The sequence below is a fragment of the Oncorhynchus gorbuscha genome, linkage group LG03, assembly GCF_021184085.1.
Source record: "Oncorhynchus gorbuscha isolate QuinsamMale2020 ecotype Even-year linkage group LG03, OgorEven_v1.0, whole genome shotgun sequence".
Classification (NCBI taxonomy): Eukaryota; Metazoa; Chordata; class Actinopteri; order Salmoniformes; family Salmonidae; genus Oncorhynchus; species Oncorhynchus gorbuscha.
The window spans coordinates 47712624-47735276 of NC_060175.1; positions in this window are offsets into that span (position 1 = coordinate 47712624).

Genomic DNA, 22653 nt, shown 5'->3' on the forward strand with positions numbered 1-22653 from the left:
CCCCGTGAGCAGCTGTCAGCTGCTGAACCTCCTGCAGTATTTCCCATTGGCAAGACTGTTACAACTATCCGTGTATGTGTGTATACATTTTACCCTATTTTTAATTCGCTCTGCCCTCTGTGTCTCCTTCCAGGTATAGATATGAAATATTGACTGCTCTCATCAGGAGGCGCATTTTCCCCCCTCAGCTATTTCACTATCAAAGTGCTGACACAGCAAAGTGGGGCGAGAGAGCAGGCACTCAAGAGGGAGATTCAAGTTAGCACGGGAGAGTAAGAAAAATGATAGCCACAAAGCAGGGATAGACAGCAGTTAAGATCAACAATATGAAGTACATAAACACAAGTATAGATAGAGAAAAGATGATAGAGGTGTAAATAGACAATGATAAAGAGAGGCAATCAAAAGAAACCACTAAGTGGCAGTGAAAGGTATGGGATCAATATCATGCCAAATGTATTCGCAGATGTAAATCACTTTCCACAAATATAAATCACTTTCCACAAATGTAAAAAACTTTCCACAAATGTAAATCGCTATCCACAAATGCATTCACTATCCACAAACAAACACCTTTTGATTTTGTATTTGTAAAAGTTAAATGACTGCCATAAAGATTTGCACATAGGAGAGATACAGTGCCTTGCAAAAGTATTCACCCCCCTTGGCGTTTTTCCTATTTTGTTGCATTACAACATGTAATTGAAATTGATTTTTATATGGATTTCATGTAATGGACATACACAAAAGTCCAAATTGGTAAAGTGAAATGAAAAAAATTACTTGTTAAAAAAAAATCAAAATACAAATAACAAACAGAAAAGTGATGCACGCATATGTATTCACACTCTTTGCTATGAAGCCCCTAAATAAGATCTGGTGCAACCAATTACCTTCAGAAGTCACATAATTAGTTAGATTGCACACAAGTGGACTTCATTTAAGTGTCACGTGATCTGTCACATGATCTCAGTATATATACACCTGTTCTGAAAGGCCCCAGAGTCTGCAACACCTCTAAGCAAGGGACACCAGCAAGCAAGTGGCACCATGACGACCAAGGAGCCAAACAGTCTCCAAACAGGACAGAGACAGAACAGGGTTGGGTTATAAAAAAATATCCCAAACTTTGAACATCCCACGGAACACAATTAAATCCATTATTAAAATTTTGAAAGAATATGGCAACACAACAAACCCGCCAAGAGAGTGCCGCCCACCAAAACTCACAGACCAGGGCATTAATCAGAGAGGAAACAAATAGACCAAACATGTCATTGAAGCAGCTGCTAAGCTCCACAATTGGGCTTTACGGAAGTGTGTCCAGAAAAGTAATTGCTCAAATAAAAAAAGAAGCAAACACATTTGGTGCTTGCCAAAAAGCATGTGGGAGACTCCCCAACATATGGAAGAAGGTACTCTGGTCAGATGAGACTAAAATTGAGCTTTTTGGCCATCAAGGAAAATGCTATGTCTGGTGCAAACCCAACACCTCACATCACCCCGAGAACACCATCCCCACAGTGAAGCATGGTGGTGGCAGTATCATGCTGTGTGGATGTTTTTCATCAGAAAGGACTGAGAAACTGGCAGGAATTGAAGGAAGGATGGTGCTAAATACAGAAACAGATTTCCCTCAAGAATTTCCCTGTCTTCCAGAGATTTGAGACTGGGACGGAGGTTCAACTTCCAGCAGGACAATAACACTAAGCATACTGCAAAAGCAACACTCGACTGATTTAAGGGGAAATGTCTTGGAATGGCCTAGTTAAAGCCCAAACCTCAATCCATTTGAGAATCTGTGGTATGACTTAAAGATTGCTGTACACCAGCGGAACCCATCCAACTTGGAGCTGTAGCAGTTTTGCCTTGAAAAATGGGCAAAAATCCCATTGGCTAGATGTGCCATGCTTATAGGGACTTGCAGAAGTAATTGTTGCAAATCTTTGAAAATGCTGTTGCGCAGCATCTCACTGCCTTCCTGAAGACAAACAATATATACGAAATGCTTCAATCTGGTTTTAGACCCCATCATAGCACTGAGACTGCACTTGTGAAGGTGATAAATGACCTTTTAATGGCGTCAGACTGAGGCTCTGCATTTGTCCTCGTGCTCCTAGACACTAGTGCTTCTTTTGATACGATCGATTACCACATTCTTTTGGAGAGATTGGAAACCCAAATTGGTCTACACAGACAAGTTCTGGCCTGATTTAGATCTTATCTGTCGGAAAGATATCAGTTTGTCTCTGTAAATTTTGGTGTTCCTCAAGGCTCTGTTTAGGGCCACCTATTGTTTTCACTATATATTTTACCTCTTGGTGGTGTCATTCGGTAACATAATGTTAACTTTCACTGCTATGCGGACGAAACAGCTGTACATTTCGATGTATCATGGTGAATCCCCAAAATGTCCCTCCCTGGAAGCCTGTGTTTCAGACATAAGGAAGTGGAAGGCGCAAATGTTCAACTTTTAAACTTGGACAAAACAGAGATGCTTGTTCTAGGGCCCAAGAAACAAATATTTTCTGTTAAAATTGACAATTAATCTTGCTGGTTGTACAGTCGTCTAAAACAAAACTGTGAAGGACCTCGATGTTATGCTGGACTCTGATCTTTCTTTTGATGAACATATCAAGACTGTTTCAAGGACAGCTTTTTTCCATCTACGTAACATTGCAAAAATCTGAAACTTTCTGTTCAAAATTAATACAAAAAAATGTATCCATGCTTTTGTCACAGACTGCATTAGACTACTGCAATGCACTACTTTCCGGCTACCCAGATAAAGCACTAAATAAACTTCAGTTAGTGCTAAACACGGCTGCTAGAATCTTGACTAGAACCAAAAAATGTGATCATATAACTCCAGTGCTAGCCTCTCTAAACTGGCTTCCTGTTAAGGCTAGGGCTGATTTTCAAGGGTTTACTGCTAACCTACAAAGCTTTACATGGGCTTGCTCCTACCTATCTTCCTGATTTGGTCCTACCGTACATACCTACACATATGCTATGGTCACAAGAGGCAGGCCTCCTTACTGTATCTAGAATTTCTAATCAAACAGCTGCAGGCAGGACTTTCTCCTATAAGTGCTCCATTTTTATGGAATGGTCTGCCTATTCATGTGAGAGACGCAGACTCGGTCTTGACCTTTAAGTCTTTATTGAAGACTCATCTCTTCAGTAGGTCCTATGATTGAGTTTAGTCTGGCCCAGGAGTGTGAAGGTGAATGGAAAGGCACTGGAACAACGAACCGCCCTTGCTGTCTCTTCCTGGCCGGTTCCCCTCTCTCCACTGGGATTCTCTGCCTCAAACCCTACTACGGGGGCTGAATCACTGTCTTACTGGTGCTCTTCCATGCCGTCCCTAGGAGGGGTGCGTCACTTGAGTGAGTTGAGTCACTGATGTGATCTTCCTGTCCAGGTTGGGGTCCCCCCTCGGGTTCATGCCGTGGGAGAGATCTTCGTGGGCTATACTCGGCCTTGTCTCAAGATGGTAAGTTGGTGGTTGAAGATATCACTCTAGATGTGTGGGGGCTGTGCTTTGGTAATGTAGTTGGGGTTATATCCTGCCTGTTTGGCCCTGTCCAGGGGTATCGTCGGATGGGGCCACAGTGTCTCCTGACCCCTCCTGTCTCAGCCTCCAGCATTTATGCTGCAATAGTTTGTGTCGGGGGGCTAGGGTCAGTCTGTTATATCTGGAGTTTTCTGTTTTTTTTTGTGTCTTATTTCTTGTTTGTTTCACAAAAAATATTTTGCATCTTCAAAGTGGTAGGCATGTTGTGTAAATAAAATGATACAAACCCCCAAAATCTATTTTAATTCCAGGTTGTAAGACAACAAAATAGGAAAAATGCCAAGGGGGGTGAAGGGTTTTGTAAGCCACGTTATGCGCAAACATGACAGATATGGCAAGCCTGCAACTCCATATTTGGAAGCGCTTAGATCACCTGACTTTTGGCAGGGATTTGAAAACAAGAAAAAGACAAGAAGTTCTCTCACACAGAAAAAAGTTAGCACGGTAGACAGCGATATATAGTCATAGAAAAAAGGGTTGTACCCATAGAAAGCGATTTCTATAAATCGCTGGCAGCCTCTCGTTCGGCCATGTTGATGCCTGCCTTTCAAGGTTGCAGAAATTATACTATGGTAAGCATAATATGTTAACCATATATGTAACCATAGCATGTCCAATGTAATTAATCAAAACCCTAGCCCTAGATTACTCTATATTTGCAACACTATTGCGGTGTACACCCGTTCATCACCCAAATAGTTGAATTAGCTGGCCGTGTGATAGCACCACTAAATGTGAAGGATATGACATACATTGTAAGTGATTATAATCCATCCTCTGTGTAATGGTTTTCTAGGTGTGAAGGAGAGTCGGACCAAATTGCAGCGTGTAGATTGCGATCCATGTTTAATGAACAACGTAAACACGAATTAACACAAACACTACAAAACAAAGAACGCAAATAACGAAACGAAAACCGAAACAGCCTATACTTGTGAAAACTAACAAAGATAGGAACAAGGACACTAAGGACAATCACCTACGACAAACTCAAAGAATATGGCTGCCTAAATATGGTTCCCAATCAGAGACGAAGATAAACACCTGCCTCTGATTGAGAACCACTCCAGACAGCCATAGACTTTGCTAGATCACCCCACTAGCTACAATCCCAATATATACACACCAAATACAAAAACCCATGCCACACCCTGGCCTGACCCAATACATGAAGATAAACACAAAATACTTCGACCAGGGCGTGACACTCTGTCTCATGTTGCACAGACGATGATCATTAAGGAGACATAAGTATTCCTGAGGCCTCCAACCATTTCCCCAGGAGAGGCATGCAAAAGGTAAAGGGAAGGTGTAGGATATGGGATCAGAGTTTGTAACAGTATTGCTTCCGTCCCTCTCCTTGTCCCAACCTGGGCTTGAACCAGGGACCCTCTGCACACATTGACAAGTCACTCTTGAAGCATCGTTACCCATCGCTCCACAAAAACTGCGGCCCTCGCAGAGAAAGGGAAACACCTACTTCAAGATCTCAGAGCGTGTGACGTCACCGATTGGAGCTCTATTAGCTTGCACTGCAATGATCTAGCCATGGGACGGCAGGTAGCCTAGTGGTTAGAGCGTTGGATTAGTAACCGAAAGGTTGCAAGATCGAATTCCTGAGCTTACAAGGTAAAGTTTTGTAGTTCTGCCCCTGAACAAGGCAGTTAACCCACTCTTCCTAGGCTGTCATTGAAAATAAGAATTTGTTCTTAACTGACTTGCCTAGGTAAATGAAGGTAATAAAAAATTCACACTGGTTGACTTTTTCTTATCGTCAAATCCCTGCCAAAAGTCCGGTGACCTAAGTGCTTCCAAATGCAGTAGCAGGTCTGCCATATCTGTCATGTTTGCGCATTTCTCTCCTATGGGCAAATCTTTATGGCAGTCATTTTACTTAAGGCCCTCGATTTACAAATACAAATCAAAAGATGTTTGTGTGTGGATCGTGAATTGCATTTGTGGATAGGAATTTACATTTGTGGATAGGAATTTACATTTGTGGAAAGTGTTTTAAAATTGTGGAAAATTATTTACATTTGTGGATGGGTGATTTACATTTGTGGAAAGTGATTCATGTTTGTGGAAAGTGATTCATATTTGCGGAAAGTGATTCATATTTGAGAATACATTTGGCATGATATTGATCCCACAGAAAGCAGAGAAAGATAAGAACGGGGAAAACGGAGGGATACACTTCTGTGAAAAGTTGCTGTTTTGAGGGCATGCATGACAAGATGTTTAATTGTACACAGTAATTATGCATTGTGATGATCCTGCATAAATAAACTCTGATTCAATATCCAGTCTCACCATCCAAAGCACAGACATCACACAAGGGGAAGCTGTGGTCCTGTCTGTGACAATTCTGGGAGAACAGATCCCTGGTCTATCATTAATGTTTCCATTTACAGTAAATCTATAGACGGAGAATGAGGGAGACATTACTGAAGAGCTAACTGTCTGTGATGGTGCTTTTGTTTCCCATGTGAGATGAAAGGGTACACTAGAGGGTGTGTCCCGTGATTTTCCACAACGAGGGACAGAAGAACATAAAACATGAAAAGTGGCTAAATATGGAAACGGATGCACTAATGGAGATAGAAATGGATCTCGGCTTGGCTATGAATTTTTTGGGGAATATGTCAATTATACAAGGGTGAATTGATGGGAATAAACAACATCCTCTTAAAATATGATGAAATTGGGGAGGGGACTGTCGGTGTTCATTCGTACGTTCACTAGTATGTTAGTCTCGCACAATATCTCAGAAAGCACTTGCCCGATTTGGATGAAATTTTGAAAGGTCACTCCCCTCACCCCATTTAACCTTAAGTCATGAATGTCGGTACATACAGTAGGTCCCTCTCCACACAAGGAGCAAATTTGCCTAAGGGACCCATAAGGTCCACTATGATAGATTATCAGCCATTTAGAATTTTGTGAAAACACTTATCTACAACACTTCTTCTGGCACCTAATGACCGAACTGCACGAAAATTGATATGTGGCATTTATGGACAAAGTTCTCTCAATGCAATATTTTCCAGACTAGTACCTAAAACAACATGGCTGCTATTGATCAAAAACATTCACAAAGTAGAGCAGAGCTCAACTATTTCTACCGCTCCGCTGGAAGGGTTCTTGCTGCTCACATTCCCACATTTCTCCTGCTGAATTTGTTGTTGTTGAAAACACAATGTAAGCAGAGCTGCAAAGTTCGCAGGTTGATGTTTATTGTCATGAGTCTTGTCATGGAGGCAGACTTGAGCGATTTCCCCTTAGATAGGCCAGCTGCAAAGTAATAATTGGCTATATTGTTAGTTTAAGTTTCGGGTTAGGCATTAGGGTTAGCAATGTGGTTAAAGTTAAGATTAGGTTTAAATCAGATTTTTTGACTTTGTGGTTGTGCCAGCTAGTGACCAGAGCTGCCCCCAGAACAAGATTCATGACGAACAATACTAACCTGCGCAAGGTTCACAGCCAAGGGAGTTCGATCAGGAGTAGGCCACACACCTCACGCGAGACTTCCTACCACAAAATCTACCACTGTCTACACAGCAGGAATATGGCGTGGTTTGGACAAAAGTCTGATTCAGACTTTTGACTTTAAGTCTGGTACAATACATTCAAAAAGTATTCAGACCCCTTGACTTTTTCCACACTTTGTTACGTTACAGACTTATACTAAAAATGATTACATATAGATATCAATACATAGATCTCAATCTACATACAATACATTATGAAAAGTAGAAATGTTTTTTAACCTGTTACTCCTGCCCCCTACTTTTTCAAACATTCTGTTAAAAACCGCGCAACATTTCAGCGCCCTGCTACTCATGCCAGGAATATAGTATATGCATATGATTAGTATGTGTGGATAGAAAACACTCAGACATTTATAAAACTGGTTAAATCACGGCTGTGACTATAACAGAACGTGTGTTTCATCGAAAAGTGCAGGAAAATCTGATCACTGAAAATGGGAAAATATATCCATGCGCCACTTCAACCCATTGTTAAACGTGATCCACATTAAATGGGGCCGAGGTTGCAATACCTACAGCTTCCACACGATGTCAACAGTCTTGTCATTTGCCTACGATTTGTTTCTTGGTCCAACAGGTCTCCGACTGGATATTTTGGTTGAGAGTTACCCGGACATTATTTCCAGACGTACAGCTATAGAATATACATCGCCTCGTGATCAATTTGATCGCTTATTAACGTTTACTAATACCTAAAGTTGCATTACAAAAGTATTTCGAAGTGTTTTGTGAAAGTTTATCGTTGACTTTTTTAATTTAAAAAAATGACGTTACGTTATAAAACGCTATTTTTTTCGTTGATCACACAGTCTTCATAGATCGATATCTAGGCTATATATGGACCGATTTAATCGAAAAAAAGACCCAATAGCGATGTTTATGGGACATCTAGGAGTGCCAACAAAGAAGATGGTCAAAGGTAATGAATGTTTTATATTTTATTTGTGCGTTTTGTGTAGCGCCGACTATGCTAATTATTTTGTTTACGTCCCCTGTGGGTCTTTTGGGGTGTTACATGCTATCAGTGTCAGGACCCGGTTACGAACCCGGGTCTCTGGAGTGAGAAACAGTCACTAAACCAACTGAGCCACGAATAGTCATCAGAAGCCAGAAGATGAGGCAGACACAGCAGTACTTGAGACGGTGTATTTAATGAAGTAAAAAGTGAAGTTCTTCAGGAAAACATGTAACTCCACAACCTCAAAAGGAATTCCACAAGAACAAAGGTAATCCTCCAAGACAAAAAGGTAAATCCACAAGGTGGAAGGTATAGCACAAAAATGCCTCAAAAGATACTTAAAAACAAACAAACAAGAACAAAAAACAGAATTCCACAAGAGAGTCCACCGGGATCAACAAGAGTTCACAGAGTACTAGGGCTGGGTGCTAACATACAAACACAGAGCAAAGAACTGAGTAAAACAAAGGGTTTAAATACAATCAGGGGAAACGAGGCACAGGTGCAAATAATAATGGGGATCAAGGGAAAAGAAAAGGTCAAAAGGCACAATGGGGGCATCTAGTGACCAAAAACCGGGACAACCCTGGCCAAATCCTGACAGAATCCCCCCCTAGGAACGGCTCCTGACGTTCCTACCAGCTCTCTCAGGGTGGAGGGCCCTGAACTGACGAATGAGGTCAGGGTCCAGTATGTCTTTGGCAGGAACCCAGGAGCGCTCCTCGGGACCGTAGCCTTCCCAGTCCACCAGATACTGCCAGGACCGCTGCACCCGGCGGGAATCCATTATCCGATGGACGGTATAAGCCCGCTGGCCTCCAATGACATGAGGCGGAGGGGGAGGTCTGTCTGCCGGGACAAGGGGAGAAAAAACAACAGGTTTTAATAAGGAAATGTGAAACGTGGGATTAATCTTAAGGGATCTGGGTAAGTGTAGGCGATAAGAAACAGGGTTAACTCTCCTGGCAACCTTAAAGGGACCGATGTATTTTTGGGACAGCTTGCGAGACTCCACCTGTAGTGGTAAGTCTCTTGTGGAGAGCCAGACTCTCTGGCCGGGGCGCAGGGTAGGTCCGGGACGGCGACGTCTGTTGGCTTGTTGTTGGTACCTCTGCGAGGAACGCATAAGATTAAGACGGGTCTTCCTCCACATAAGCCGACAGCGTCTGACAAACTTCAAGGCTGAAGGCACTGACTTCTGCCTTCTGGTCCGGGAACAATGGAGGGGCATAGCCAAACTGACACTCGTGCGGGGACATACGAGTGGAGGAGGAGCGCAAGGTGTTGTGCGCTTATTCGGCCCAAACAATGAAGGACGACCATGTTGACGGGTTGTTACGAGTCATACATCGGAGGGTGGTTTCCAGCTCTTGATTCATCCTCTCTGTTTGGCCGTTGGACTCCGGATGGTACCCTGAAGATAGACTGGCAGAAGCCCCCATGAGTTGGCAGAAGGCCTTCCAAAACCTAGAGGCGAACTGGGGACCTCTGTCAGAAACCATATCTTGAGGAATGCCGAAGACTCGGAACACATGATTAATTACCAACTCAGCCATTTCCTTGGCAGAAGGTAACTTAGTCAGAGGGACGAACCTGGCCACCTTTGAAAACCTGTCGATTATGATTAGGATAGTAGTATTGCCATGGGATGGAGGAAGGCCAGTAATAAAGTCCAACGAGATATGGGACCAGGGTCTGTGGGGAACAGGTAAAGGGTGAAGGAGTCCTTGCGGGCGGAGGTGAGAAGATTTGCCCTCGCAGCACACGGGGCAAGCATTGACGAAAGTGGCAACATCTTCTCTTATGGTAGGCCACCAGAACTTACGCTGGATGAACTCCAAGGTGCGACCTACGCCCGGGTGACAGGTGAGGCGAGAGGAGTGCCCCCACAGAAGGACCTGAGTCCTCACTGCCTTGGGGACAAACAACCGATTGGCAGGACCTCCTTTCGGGTCCGGTTCAATAGCTTGAGCTCGTCTCACGGTATCCTCAACTTGCCACGAGATCGGAGCCACGATCTTAGCAGCAGGAAGGACAGGCATGTCCGTGTCATCTCGAATGGCAGGAGCGTAGACTCGGGACAGGGCATCCGGTTTGAGATTCTTCGACCCGGGCCGATAGGTGAGGATAAACTGGAATCGATTGAAGAAAATAGACCATCTAGCTTGTCTAGAGTTCAACCGCTTCGCCTGCTGGATATACTCCAGATTTTTGTGGTCCGTAAGCACTTGAAACGGGTGAGAAGCCCCCTCGAGCCAGTGTCTCCATTCCTTCAATGCCATCTTAACCGCTAGGAGTTCACGATCCCCACATCGTAGTTCCTCTCAGCCGGGGTAAGCCGGTGTGAGAAGAAAGCGCATGGATGAAGCTTCTTGTCTTCACCCCTCTGAGACAGGACAGCTCCAACACCAACCTCTGAGGCGTCTACCTCCACCACAAACGGTTCATCCGTAGTCGGTAGTATCAGGATGGGAGCAGAGAGGACGCGCTGCTTGAGTCCTTGGAAGGCCGTCTCAGCTTCTCTTCCCCACAAAAACCTTGCATTGCCACCCTTGGTTAAAGCTGAGAGAGGGGCTGCCACCAAGCTGAAGTTCTTGATGAACTTGCGGTAAAAGTTAGTGAAGCCCAGGAAACGCTGAACTTCCTTAACGGATTTGGGGGTGGGCCAATCCGCTACCGCCCCTACCTTCCTGGGGTCCATTTGGACTCGACCGGGTTCCACTACAAATCCCAGGAATTGTACTCGGGATGAATGGAATTCACATTTTTCTGGCTTAACGTACAGATGGCTGTCTAGGAGGCGTTTGAGTACTTGTCTGACATGCTTTGTGTGTTCTTGAAGAGAGCTCGAAAAGATGAGGATGTCATCCAAGTAAACGAACACAAATATGTTAAGCATATCCCTAAGTACATCGTTTATGAGCGCTTGGAACACCGCTGGGGCGTTGGTCAGGCCGAAGGGCATCACCAAGTATTCATAGTGACCAGTAGGCATGTTGAAAGCGGTCTTCCACTCGTCACCAGGTCTGATCCGCAGAAGATGGTATGCGTTCCGCAGGTCAAGTTTAGTGAAAACAACTGCTTCCTGGAGCAGCTCGAAGGCTGTGGCCATAAGGGGTAGCGGGTAACGGTTACGGACAGTTATGGCATTGAGTCCCCGGTAGTCGATGCAAGGACGTAATCCAATGTCTTTCTTGGCCACAAAGAAAAACCCTGCTCCCGCCGGGGAGGTGGATGGACGCATGAGGCCTGCTTCCAGAGCGTCCTTGATGTAGGTATCCATAGCAGCTCGTTCGGGTGGAGATAGGGAAAAGATCCGACCCCTGGGGGGGCAAGTGCCCGGAAACAGTTCGATGGGGCAATCATAAGGTCTATGGGGTGGTAGCATGGTGGCCCTCTGTTTGCTACATACCAGTTTGAGGTCATGGAAACACTCGGGAACTCGGGTCAGGTCGATGGATTCTAAAGACTCGGGAGTAGAACTCGGGGAATTCGGGAAAATACAAGTAGCTTGGCACGTAGGACCCCACTGCTTGATAGTGCCCACAGACCAGTCGATGTGAGGGTTATGGCTGTGGAGCCAGGGGTATCCAAGGACGAGAGAGGAACTCGGAACAGGAGATCAAATGAAAGTTCATCAATTCCTGGTGTTGTCATGTTTTGTCATTAATTATCATGTCTTGTCCCTGTGCTTCCCCTTCTATTCGTTTCCCTCTGCTGGTCTTATTAGGTTCTTTCCCTCTTTCTATCCCTCTCTCTCCCCCTCCCTCTCTCACTCTCTCGCTCTCTCTTCTCTCTATCGTTCCGTTCCTGCTCCCAGCTGTTCCTATTCCCCTAATCATCATTTAGTCTTCCCACACCTGTTCCCGATCCTTTTCCCTGATTAGAGTCCCTATTTCTCTCCTTGTTTTCCGTACCTGCCCTGTCGGATCCTCATCTATAATTCACCGTGCTGTGTCTATGTTTTGCCCTGTCGTGTCGTGTTTCCCTCAGATGCTGCGTGGTGAGCAGGTGTCTGAGTCTGCTAGGTTCAAGTGCCTTCCCGAGGCAACCTGCAGTTCTCGATCAAGTCTCCTGTCTGTTCTCGTCTTTACGAGTAGTATTATGCTTTTTGTTTTGTAAAGTTTCTTACTGGATTAAAAACTCTGTTTTCGCCAAGTCGCTTTTGGGTCCTCATTCACCTGCATAACAGAAGGATCCGACCAAGGAATGGACCCAGCGACTACAGAGGCTCGTAACACTGCCGTCGAGATCCAAGGAGCCATGCTCGGCAGACACGAGCAGGAATTGTCTGCTGCTCGCCATGCCGTGGAGAACCTGGCCGCTCAGGTTTCCGACCTCTCTGGACAGTTCCAGAGTCTTCGTCTCGTGCCACCTGTTACTTCCTGGCCTGCCGAGCCTCCAGAACCTAGGGTTAATAACCCACCTTGCTACTCCGGGCAGCCCACTGAGTGCCGCTCCTTTCTCACCCAGTGTGAGATTGTGTTCTCTCTCCAACCCAACACATACTCTAGAGAGAGAGCTCGGGTTGCTTACGTCATTTCACTCCTTACTGGCCGGGCCCGAGAGTGGGGCACAGCTATCTGGGAGGCAAGGGCTGATTGTTCTAACAATTACCAGAACTTTAAAGAGGAGATGATTCGGGTTTTTGACCGTTCAGTTTTTGGTGGGGAGGCTTCTAGGGCCCTGGCTTCCCTATGCCAAGGTGATCGATCCATAACGGATTACTCTATAGAGTTTCGTACTCTTGCTGCCTCTAGTGACTGGAACGAGCCGGCGCTGCTCGCTCGTTTTCTGGAGGGACTCCACACAGTGGTCAAAGATGAGATTCTCTCTCGGGAGGTTCCTTCCAGTGTGGACTCTTTGATTGCTCTCGCCATCCGCATAGAACGACGGGTAGATCTTCGTCACCAGGCTCGTGGAAGAGAGTTCGCATCAACGGTGTTTCCCTGCTCCGCATCGCAACCATCTCCCTCCTCTGGCTCTGAGACTGAGCCCATGCAGCTGGGAGGGATTCGCATCTCGACTAAGGAGAGGGAACGGAGGATCACCAACCGCCTGTGCCTCTATTGCGGATTTGATGGACATTTTGTTAATTCATGTCCAGTAAGAGGCCAGAGCCCATCAGTAAGCGGAGGGCTACTGGTGAGCGCTACTACTCAGGTCTCTTCATCTAGATCCTGTACTACTATGTCGGTCCATCTACGCTGGACCGGTTCGGGTGCTACATGCAGTGCCTTGATTGACTCTGGGGCTGAGGGTTGTTTCATGGACGAAGCATGGGTTCGGAAACATAACATTCCTTTCAGACAGTTAGACAAGCCTACGCCCATGTTTGCCTTAGATGGTAGTCATCTTCCCAGTATCAGATTTGAGACACTACCTTTAACTCTCACAGTATCTGGTAACCACAGTGAGACTATTTCTTTTTTGATTTTTCGTTCACCTTTCACACCTGTTGTTTTGGGTCATCCCTGGCTAGTATGTCATAATCCTTCTATTAATTGGTCTTGTAATTCTATCCTATCCTGGAACGTATCTTGTCATGTGAAGTGCTTAATGTCTGCCATCCCTCCCATTTCTTCTGTCCCCACTTCTCAGGAGGAACCTGGCGATTTGACAGGAGTGCCGGAGGAATATCATGATCTGCGCACGGTCTTCAGTCGGTCCCGAGCCAACTCCCTTCCTCCTCACCGGTCGTATGATTGTAGTATTGATCTCCTTCCGGGGACCACTCCTCCTCGGGGTAGACTATACTCTCTGTCGGCTCCCGAACGTAAGGCTCTCGAGGATTATTTATCTGTGTCTCTTGACGCCGGTACCATAGTGCCTTCTTCCTCTCCGGCCGGGGCGGGGTTCTTTTTGTTAAGAAGAAGGACGGTACTCTGCGCCCCTGCGTGGATTATCGAGGGCTGAATGACATAACGGTTAAGAATCGTTATCCGCTTCCCCTTATGTCATCAGCCTTCGAGATTCTGCAGGGAGCCAGGTGCTTTACTAAGTTGGACCTTCGTAACGCTTACCATCTCGTGCGCATCAGAGAGGGGGACGAGTGGAAAACGGCGTTTAACACTCCGTTAGGGCATTTTGAGTACCGGGTTCTGCCGTTTGGTCTCGCCAATGCGCCAGCTGTTTTTCAGGCATTAGTTAATGATGTTCTGAGAGACATGCTGAACATCTTTGTTTTTGTCTATCTTGACGATATCCTGATTTTTTCACCGTCACTCGAGATTCATGTTCAGCACGTTCGACGTGTTCTACAGCGCCTTTTAGAGAATTGTCTCTACGTAAAGGCTGAGAAGTGCTCTTTTCATGTCTCCTCCGTTACTTTTCTCGGTTCCGTTATTTCCGCTGAAGGCATTCAGATGGATTCCGCTAAGGTCCAAGCTGTCAGTGATTGGCCCGTTCCAAGGTCACGTGTCGAGTTGCAGCGCTTTTTAGGTTTCGCTAATTTCTATCGGCGTTTCATTCGTAATTTCGGTCAAGTTGCTGCCCCTCTCACAGCTCTTACTTCTGTCAAGACGTGTTTTAAGTGGTCCGGTTCCGCCCAGGGAGCTTTTGATCTTCTAAAAGAACGTTTTACGTCCGCTCCTATCCTCGTTACTCCTGACGTCACTAGACAATTCATTGTCGAGGTTGACGCTTCAGAGGTAGGCGTGGGAGCCATTCTATCCCAGCGCTTCCAGTCTGACGATAAGGTTCATCCTTGCGCTTATTTTTCTCATCGCCTGTCGCCATCTGAGCGCAACTATGATGTGGGTAACCGTGAACTGCTCGCCATCCGCTTAGCCCTAGGCGAATGGCGACAGTGGTTGGAGGGGGCGACCGTTCCTTTTGTCGTTTGGACAGACCATAAGAACCTTGAGTACATCCGTTCTGCCAAACGACTTAATGCCCGTCAAGCTCGTTGGGCGTTGTTTTTCGCTCGTTTCGAGTTTGTGATTTCTTACCGTCCGGGTAGCAAGAACACCAAGCCTGATGCCTTATCCCGTCTGTTTAGTTCTTCTGTGGCTTCTACTGATCCCGAGGGGATTCTTCCTTATGGGCGTGTTGTCGGGTTGACAGTCTGGGGAATTGAAAGACAGGTTAAGCAAGCACTCACGCACACTGCGTCGCCGCGCGCTTGTCCTAGTAACCTCCTTTTCGTTCCTGTTTCCACTCGTCTGGCTGTTCTTCAGTGGGCTCACTCTGCCAAGTTAGCTGGTCATCCCGGTGTTCGAGGCACTCTTGCGTCTATTCGCCAGCGCTTTTGGTGGCCGACTCAGGAGCGTGACACGCGCCGTTTCGTGGCTGCTTGTGCGGACTGCGCGCAGACTAAGTCGGGTAACTCTCCTCCTGCCGGTCGTCTCAGACCGCTCCCCATTCCTTCTCGACCATGGTCTCACATCGCCCTAGACTTCATTACCGGTCTGCCTTTGTCTGCGGGGAAGACTGTGATTCTTACGGTTGTCGATAGGTTCTCTAAGGCGGCACATTTCATTCCCCTCGCTAAACTTCCTTCCGCTAAGGAGACGGCACAAATCATTATCGAGAATGTGTTCAGAATTCATGGCCTCCCGTTAGACGCCGTTTCAGACAGAGGCCCGCAATTCACGTCACAGTTTTGGAGGGAGTTCTGTCGTTTGATTGGTGCGTCCGTCAGTCTCTCTTCCGGGTTTCATCCCCAGTCTAACGGTCAAGCAGAGAGGGCCAATCAGACGATTGGTCGCATACTACGCAGCCTTTCTTTCAGAAACCCTGCGTCTTGGGCAGAACAGCTCCCCTGGGCAGAATACGCTCACAACTCGCTTCCTTCGTCTTCTACCGGGTTATCTCCGTTTCAGAGTAGTCTGGGTTACCAGCCTCCTCTGTTCTCATCCCAGCTTGCCGAGTCCAGCGTTCCCTCCGCTCAAGCGTTTGTCCAACGTTGTGAGCGCACCTGGAGGAGGGTGAGGTCTGCACTTTGCCGCTACAGGGCACAGACTGTGAGAGCCGCCAATAAACGCAGGATTAAGAGTCCAAGGTATTGTTGCGGCCAGAGAGTGTGGCTTTCCACTCGCAACCTTCCTCTTACGACAGCTTCTCGTAAGTTGACTCCGCGGTTCATTGGTCCGTTCCGTGTCTCCCAGGTCGTCAATCCTGTCGCTGTGCGACTGCTTCTTCCGCGACATCTTCGTCGCGTCCATCCTGTCTTCCATGTCTCCTGTGTCAAGCCCTTTCTTCGCACCCCGTTCGTCTTCCCTCCCCCTCCCGTCCTTGTCGAGAGCGCACCTATTTACAAGGTACATAAGATCATGGACATGCGTTCTCGGGACGGGGTCACCAATACTTAGTGGATTGGGAGGGTTACGGTCCTGAGGAGAGGAGTTGGGTTCCGTCTCGGGACGTGCTGGACCGTTCACTCATTGATGATTTCCTCCGTTGCCGCCAGGATTCCTCCTCGAGTGCGCCAGGAGGCGCTCGGTGAGTGGGGGGTACTGTCATGTTTTGTCATTAATTATCATGTCTTGTCCCTGTGCTTCCCCTTCTATTCGTTTCCCTCTGCTGGTCTTATTAGGTTCTTTCCCTCTTTCTATCCTCTCTCTCCCCCTCCCTCTCTCACTCTCTCGCTCTCTCTTCTCTCTATCGTTCCGTTCCTGCTCCCAGCTGTTCCTATTCCCCTAATCATCATTTAGTCTTCCCACACCTGTTCCCGATCCTTTTCCCTGATTAGAGTCCCTATTTCTCTCCTTGTTTTCCGTACCTGCCCTGTCGGATCCTCATCTATAATTCACCGTGCTGTGTCTATGTTTTGCCCTGTCGTGTCGTGTTTCCCTCAGATGCTGCGTGGTGAGCAGGTGTCTGAGTCTGCTAGGTTCAAGTGCCTTCCCGAGGCAACCTGCAGTTCTCGATCAAGTCTCCTGTCTGTTCTCGTCTTTACGAGTAGTATTATGCTTTTTGTTTTGTAAAGTTTCTTACCGGATTAAAAACTCTGTTTTCGCCAAGTCGCTTTTGGGTCCTCATTCACCTGCATAACAGGTGTTGTGAAACTGAAAGTCGCAAGGAGGTAGTGACATGAGTGACAAGTCCAGATCCCAAAGGGCTTCCATCCAATGTAGTAACCCTCATGGGGTCACTTAGAGGTTCAGAGGGAACGCCATTCTCCTTCGCCCAGACACCATCCATGAAGTTACCTGTGGCTCCAGAGTCTACCAAGGCTTGAAGGTGAAGCTTGTGGTTGTCCCAGGAAAGGATGACTGGAATGAGCAGACAGGAGTTGGACGGATGGGAGGAGGTTATGTTTCCCGTTACAGTTCCCCCCGGTCTGTACGGGACAGAGCGTTTCCCTGGAGCCCGGGACACGTGGAACGGAAATGGCCCGGTTTGCCGCAATATAGACAGCGTCGCTCCCTCATCCGGCGGTCTCTCTCAGCCTGGGAGATGTGTCCAATCTGCATGAGTTCCGGTGGAGCCAGCGAGGATAAAGGTGGGGACTCGGAGCTGGGACTGATAGGGGCTAGAGGTCTACGGTTGAGTTCTCTCTCTCTCATACGCTGGTCAATGCGTGAGACCAACTTGATCAGGGACTCGAGTTTGTCCGGTGGTTCCCGAGTGGCCAGTTCATCTTGGATAGTGTCGGAAAGGCCTTTCAGAAAGCACACCGTGAGTGCCTCGTAGTTCCAGCCACTCGCTGCTGCCACCGTGCGGAACTGGATGGCATAGTTCGTCACGCTGCGCCGACCTTGGTGGAGAGTCAGGAGCTGTTTGGCTGAGTCAGGACCACTGCTTGGGCCTTGAAACACTCGTTTGAATTCCTCAGAAAAGGCAGAATAGCTGGCACAGCAGGAACTATGGGCATCCCACACAGCAGTAGCCCAGGCCAGGGCTTTTTCCGACAGCAGGGTGATGATATATGCGATCTTAGACCGGTCGGTGGGGAACGACGAGAGTTGCAGCTCAAAGGAGAGAGAACATTGGGTGAGAAACCCTTTACAAGCACTTGGATCACCTGAGAACCGTTGGGGAGGTGGAAGACGAGGTTCAGCCAGAGGGTTAACTGCCATGGGTACGTGAATCTGAGGTACTGGGACGGGAACTGTTGCCAGGGTAAGTCGATCAGATATCTGCTTTATGGAAGTCAGCATCTCCGACAGAAGATGAGAATGTCTAGCCATTAAGGCCTCTTGCTGAACCAGGGCAGCTTCGTGGCATTGGACAGTCTCCTGGTGGCGGGACAGCATGGCAACAAGGTCCTGGGAACTGGCTGCCTCTGGGTTCATTTCTGACTCTGTGTTTCTGTCAGGACCCGGTTACGAACCCAGGTCTCCGGAGTGAGAAACAGTCACTAAACCAACTGAGCCACGAATAGTCAGCAGAACCCAGAAGATGAGGCAGACACAGCAGTACTTGAGACGGTGTATTTAATGAAGTAAAAAGTGAAGTTCTTCAGGAAAACATGTAACTCCACAACCTCAAAACGAATTCCACAAGAACAAAGGTAATCCTCCAAGACAAAAAGGTAAATCCACAAGGTGGAAGGTATAGCACAAAAAGCCTCAAAAGATACTCAAAAACAAACAAACAAGAACAAAAAACAGAATTCCACAAGAGAGTCCACCGGGATCAACAAGAGTTCACAGAGTACTAGGGCTGGGTGCTAACATACAAACACAGAGCAAAGAACTGAGGAAAACAAAGGGTTTAAATACAATCATGGGAAGCGAGGCACAGGTGCAAATAATAATGGGGATCAAGGGAAAACAAAAGGTCAAAAGGCACAATGGGGGCATCTAGTGACCAAAAACCGGAACCACCCTGGCCAAATCCTGACAATCAGATAATAGCTTCTCATGCTTTCGCCGAAAAGCATTTTAAAAATCTGACTTGTTGCCTGGATTCACAACGAGTGTAGCTTTAATTCAGTACCCTGCATGTGTATTTAATGAACGTTTGCGTTTTAACGAGTGCTATCAGCATTTAGCGTAGCACATCTGCATTTCCAGATGTCCAGATGGGACGCCTGCGTGTCAGGTAGGAGAAAGAGGTTAATGTATTAAAAATAAAAAACATATACCTTATTTACATAAGTATTCAGACATTTTGCTATGAAACTCAAAAGTGAGCACAGCTGCATACTTTTTCCATTGATCATCCTTGAGATGTTTAAACAACTTGATTGGAGTCCACCTGCGGTAAATTCAATTGATTGGACATCATTTGGAAAGGCACACACTTGTCTATATAAGGTCATACAGTTGACAGTGCATGTCAGAGCAAAAACCCCAAGCCATGAGGTCAAAGAAATTGTCCACAGAGCTCAGAGACAGGATCGTGTCGAGGTACCCTTCTCCAGATCTGTGCCAAAAAGTGTCTGCAGCATTGAAGGTCCCCAAGAACATAGTGGCCTCCATCATTCTCAAATGAAAGAAGTTTGGAACCACCAAGACTCTTCCTAGAGCTGGCGACCGGCCAAACTGACCAATCGGAGGAGAAGGGCCTTGGTCAGGGAGATCACCAAGGACCCGATGGTCACTCTGCCAGAGCTCTAGAGTTCCTCTGGTGAGATGGGAGAACCTTTCAGAAGGACAACTATCTCTGCAACACTCCACCAATCAGGCCTTTATGGTAGAGTCGCCAGACAGAAGAGAGATCCTTGATGAAAACTTGCTCCAGAGTACTCAGGACCTCAGACAGGAGCGAAGGTTCACCTTACAACAGGACAACATTCCTAAGCACACAGACAAGACAACGCAGGAGGGGCTTCAGGACAAGTCTCTGAATGTCCTTTAGTGGCCCAGCCGGAGCCCGGACTTGAACCCGACCGAGCATCTCTGGAGAGACCTGAAAATAACTCTGCAGCGACGCTCCCCATCCAACTTGACAGAGCTTGATAGGATCTGCAGAGAAGAATTTGAGAAACTCCCCAAATACAGGTGTGCCAAGCTTGTAGAGTCATACGCAAGAAGACTCGAGGCTGTAATTGCTGCTGAAGGTGTTTCAACAAAGTACTAAGTAAAGGGTCTGAATACTTGTGTAAATGTGATATATCAGTTTGTTATTTTTATTACATTTGCAAAAATGTCTCAACCTGTTTTTGCTGTTTCGTTATTGGTTATTGTGTGTAGATTGATGAGTGGGGAAAAAAACATTTAATCAATTTTAGAATAAGGCTGCAACGTAACAAAATGTGTAAAAAGTCAAGGAGTCTGACTAGTTTCCGAATACACTATAAGTAGAGTTTCTAAGGGGTTTTCAAACTCAAACTATCCCTTTTTATAGATAAGATATTACAATAATTGGAGCTAATTTACAGGGGTTTTCTGTATAGTACATTGGCGGTAATTTTCAGGATGGAAAAACATTTATAGAGCCAGTACATTATAATATTACCATATTTTAGAACTAACAGTCAAATAAAAGCTAGACAGTCAGGGAGAATTTAAAAAAGAAAACATAAAAAAACAGGCATTCAGGGAACATGCCCATTGATTTTGTTATAATGTTTCAGCAGAACACAGCATGAGGCATGGCACAATATGCATAGAATTGCTGGAAACTTTGAAAAAAACTGTCTCTCAGCTCCATGCCAAGCGGTGTAGAATTGCTGGAAATTTGCTTTAAAAGTTCTAACAAAACTCTATGCCGCCAAGATACCTGTAACTTTCTTGCTAATATGTGGGAGTTTACAGTCTAACATGTGAGGCAGAATGGAGGGCTGTCCTGTCCTGGGTGGTGCTACAGTAGGGTACAGTGTAAGAGCTTTGAGAGGAAAGCCCATTACCTGGGCCTTCTGAGGGCTGCTCAGTGCAGCCAGAGCTGGTACTCTTCAAGGCTGCGCTGGCCTGACCTGCTGTCAGGTGTTTATGGAGACATCACTTCATTAGCTGTGGACTGTACTGGACGCACATAAGGGCCCACCATCTGCTCCCCAATCCTGTCCAAGGTTAAACACAGAGAGAGATAGAGAGAGAGAGAGACGGGTAGTGAATATACGCAGGAAACACAGTGGGAAGGAGGGAGTTAGTGAGGAATGCAAGCAACAACAAAAAAGATTGTGCACAAAAAGGAGAGAGTGGGTTGAGAGAAGAGAGAAAAAGGTAGTAAAGAGAGCACCACTGTTTTGACCGTTGCCCGAAAGGCAATACGAAAAAAATGCATCAACATATTGAAGTTGACAAAATAGCTTTTCTGCATTTCTTCTTGCAAATATACAAACAAGAGTGCTTCACTGAATGGTTAATGTAAGTGTTCGAAAACAGTTTGGGTGTGTATGTGCATGAATATATGTGCACATGAGCAGCCTTGCAGTATGTGGGGGTGTATTTGTAAGTACACAAGAAAAAACAAAGATCACTTCTTTTATGTTTTCCATTTTCTTAAGAGGAAATGGGGGAAACATTCAAAGGTCAACAATGTTTTCCTGCTGTCATACTAATGTGTTTAATTCATTAGACCAGCAGAGAACATCAACCTTAGTATAAAAAGTGGTGCCTTTTAGTGGTAATATTTGGGCATAAACAAGCATCAGAGCCAACAGACTGCACCTCATCCAAGTTAGTAATTGAGAGCTGCTCAGATCCTCCAAGCTTCTGATGATACCCAAACACACAGGCCAGCTCAGAGGGTATTCACTTACTCGGTTAATTGCTTTCACAGGCACTGATGAGTGCCATTAGCGAGGCCACGATCCCTCCCAGGAGTCGTAATGCAGAGATGCAATTAAAACAGGGCGCAGGTAGCCTAGTTGTTAAAGTGCGTTGGGCCAGTAACCAAAAGGTAGCTGGTTCGAATCATAGAGCCGACTAGGTGAAAAGTCTGTCGACGTGCCCTTGAGCAAGGTACTGAGCTCGTGTAAGTCGCTCTTTTGAAGAGCTTAAATGTGAAACATGGCACAGAAATCAAAGTCTGTACTTTCACAGCAACTTGTCCTGTTTTGGAGAAAGTTATGCATTAGAAGCGATGACAGTGTGCAATGAGATGCCCATTAAGGAGACGTTTGTCTGTGAAAGATAGTTTTCTAAACAGATATATCTCTGAAATGAACATTGGGGGGGGGGGTGTGTTTCTTCCCTCTAGAGATGTGCCAAGCCAAGAGCCGCAGGGCATCCATCACATTCACGGCTGTGTGAATGTCCCTGCTAACGGCACACCTTTGTACAGCCTGAGCTGGCAAGATACTTTCATCATGTCCTGAACTGAAAGGATCACATATTCATGGCCATTACGCTTCAGGGGCGAGAGAGATCAAACTTCAAATTAAGTCTGATTTAGGGTCTTTTAACTGTCTCTCTCGGGCACAAAGGGTGTTTTTTCTCCAGGGATGTAGTCTGGCCTCGCCTCGTCCGGCACCCACTAGTGGCATGCATTATAATCTCTGCATTTTTTTCACCTATCTTGAGCCTCATTAGAAAGACTTCCATGGCAACGCTAATCATTAATGGTGTGTGTGTGTGTGTGTGTGTGTGTGTGTGTGTGTGTGTGTGTGTGTGTGTGTGTGTGTGTGTGTGTGTGTGTGTGTGTGTGTGTGTGTGTGTGTGTGTGTGTGTGTGTGTGTGTGTGTGTGTGTGTGTGTGTGTGTACACGTGTGTGTGTGTGTGTGTACACGTGTGTGT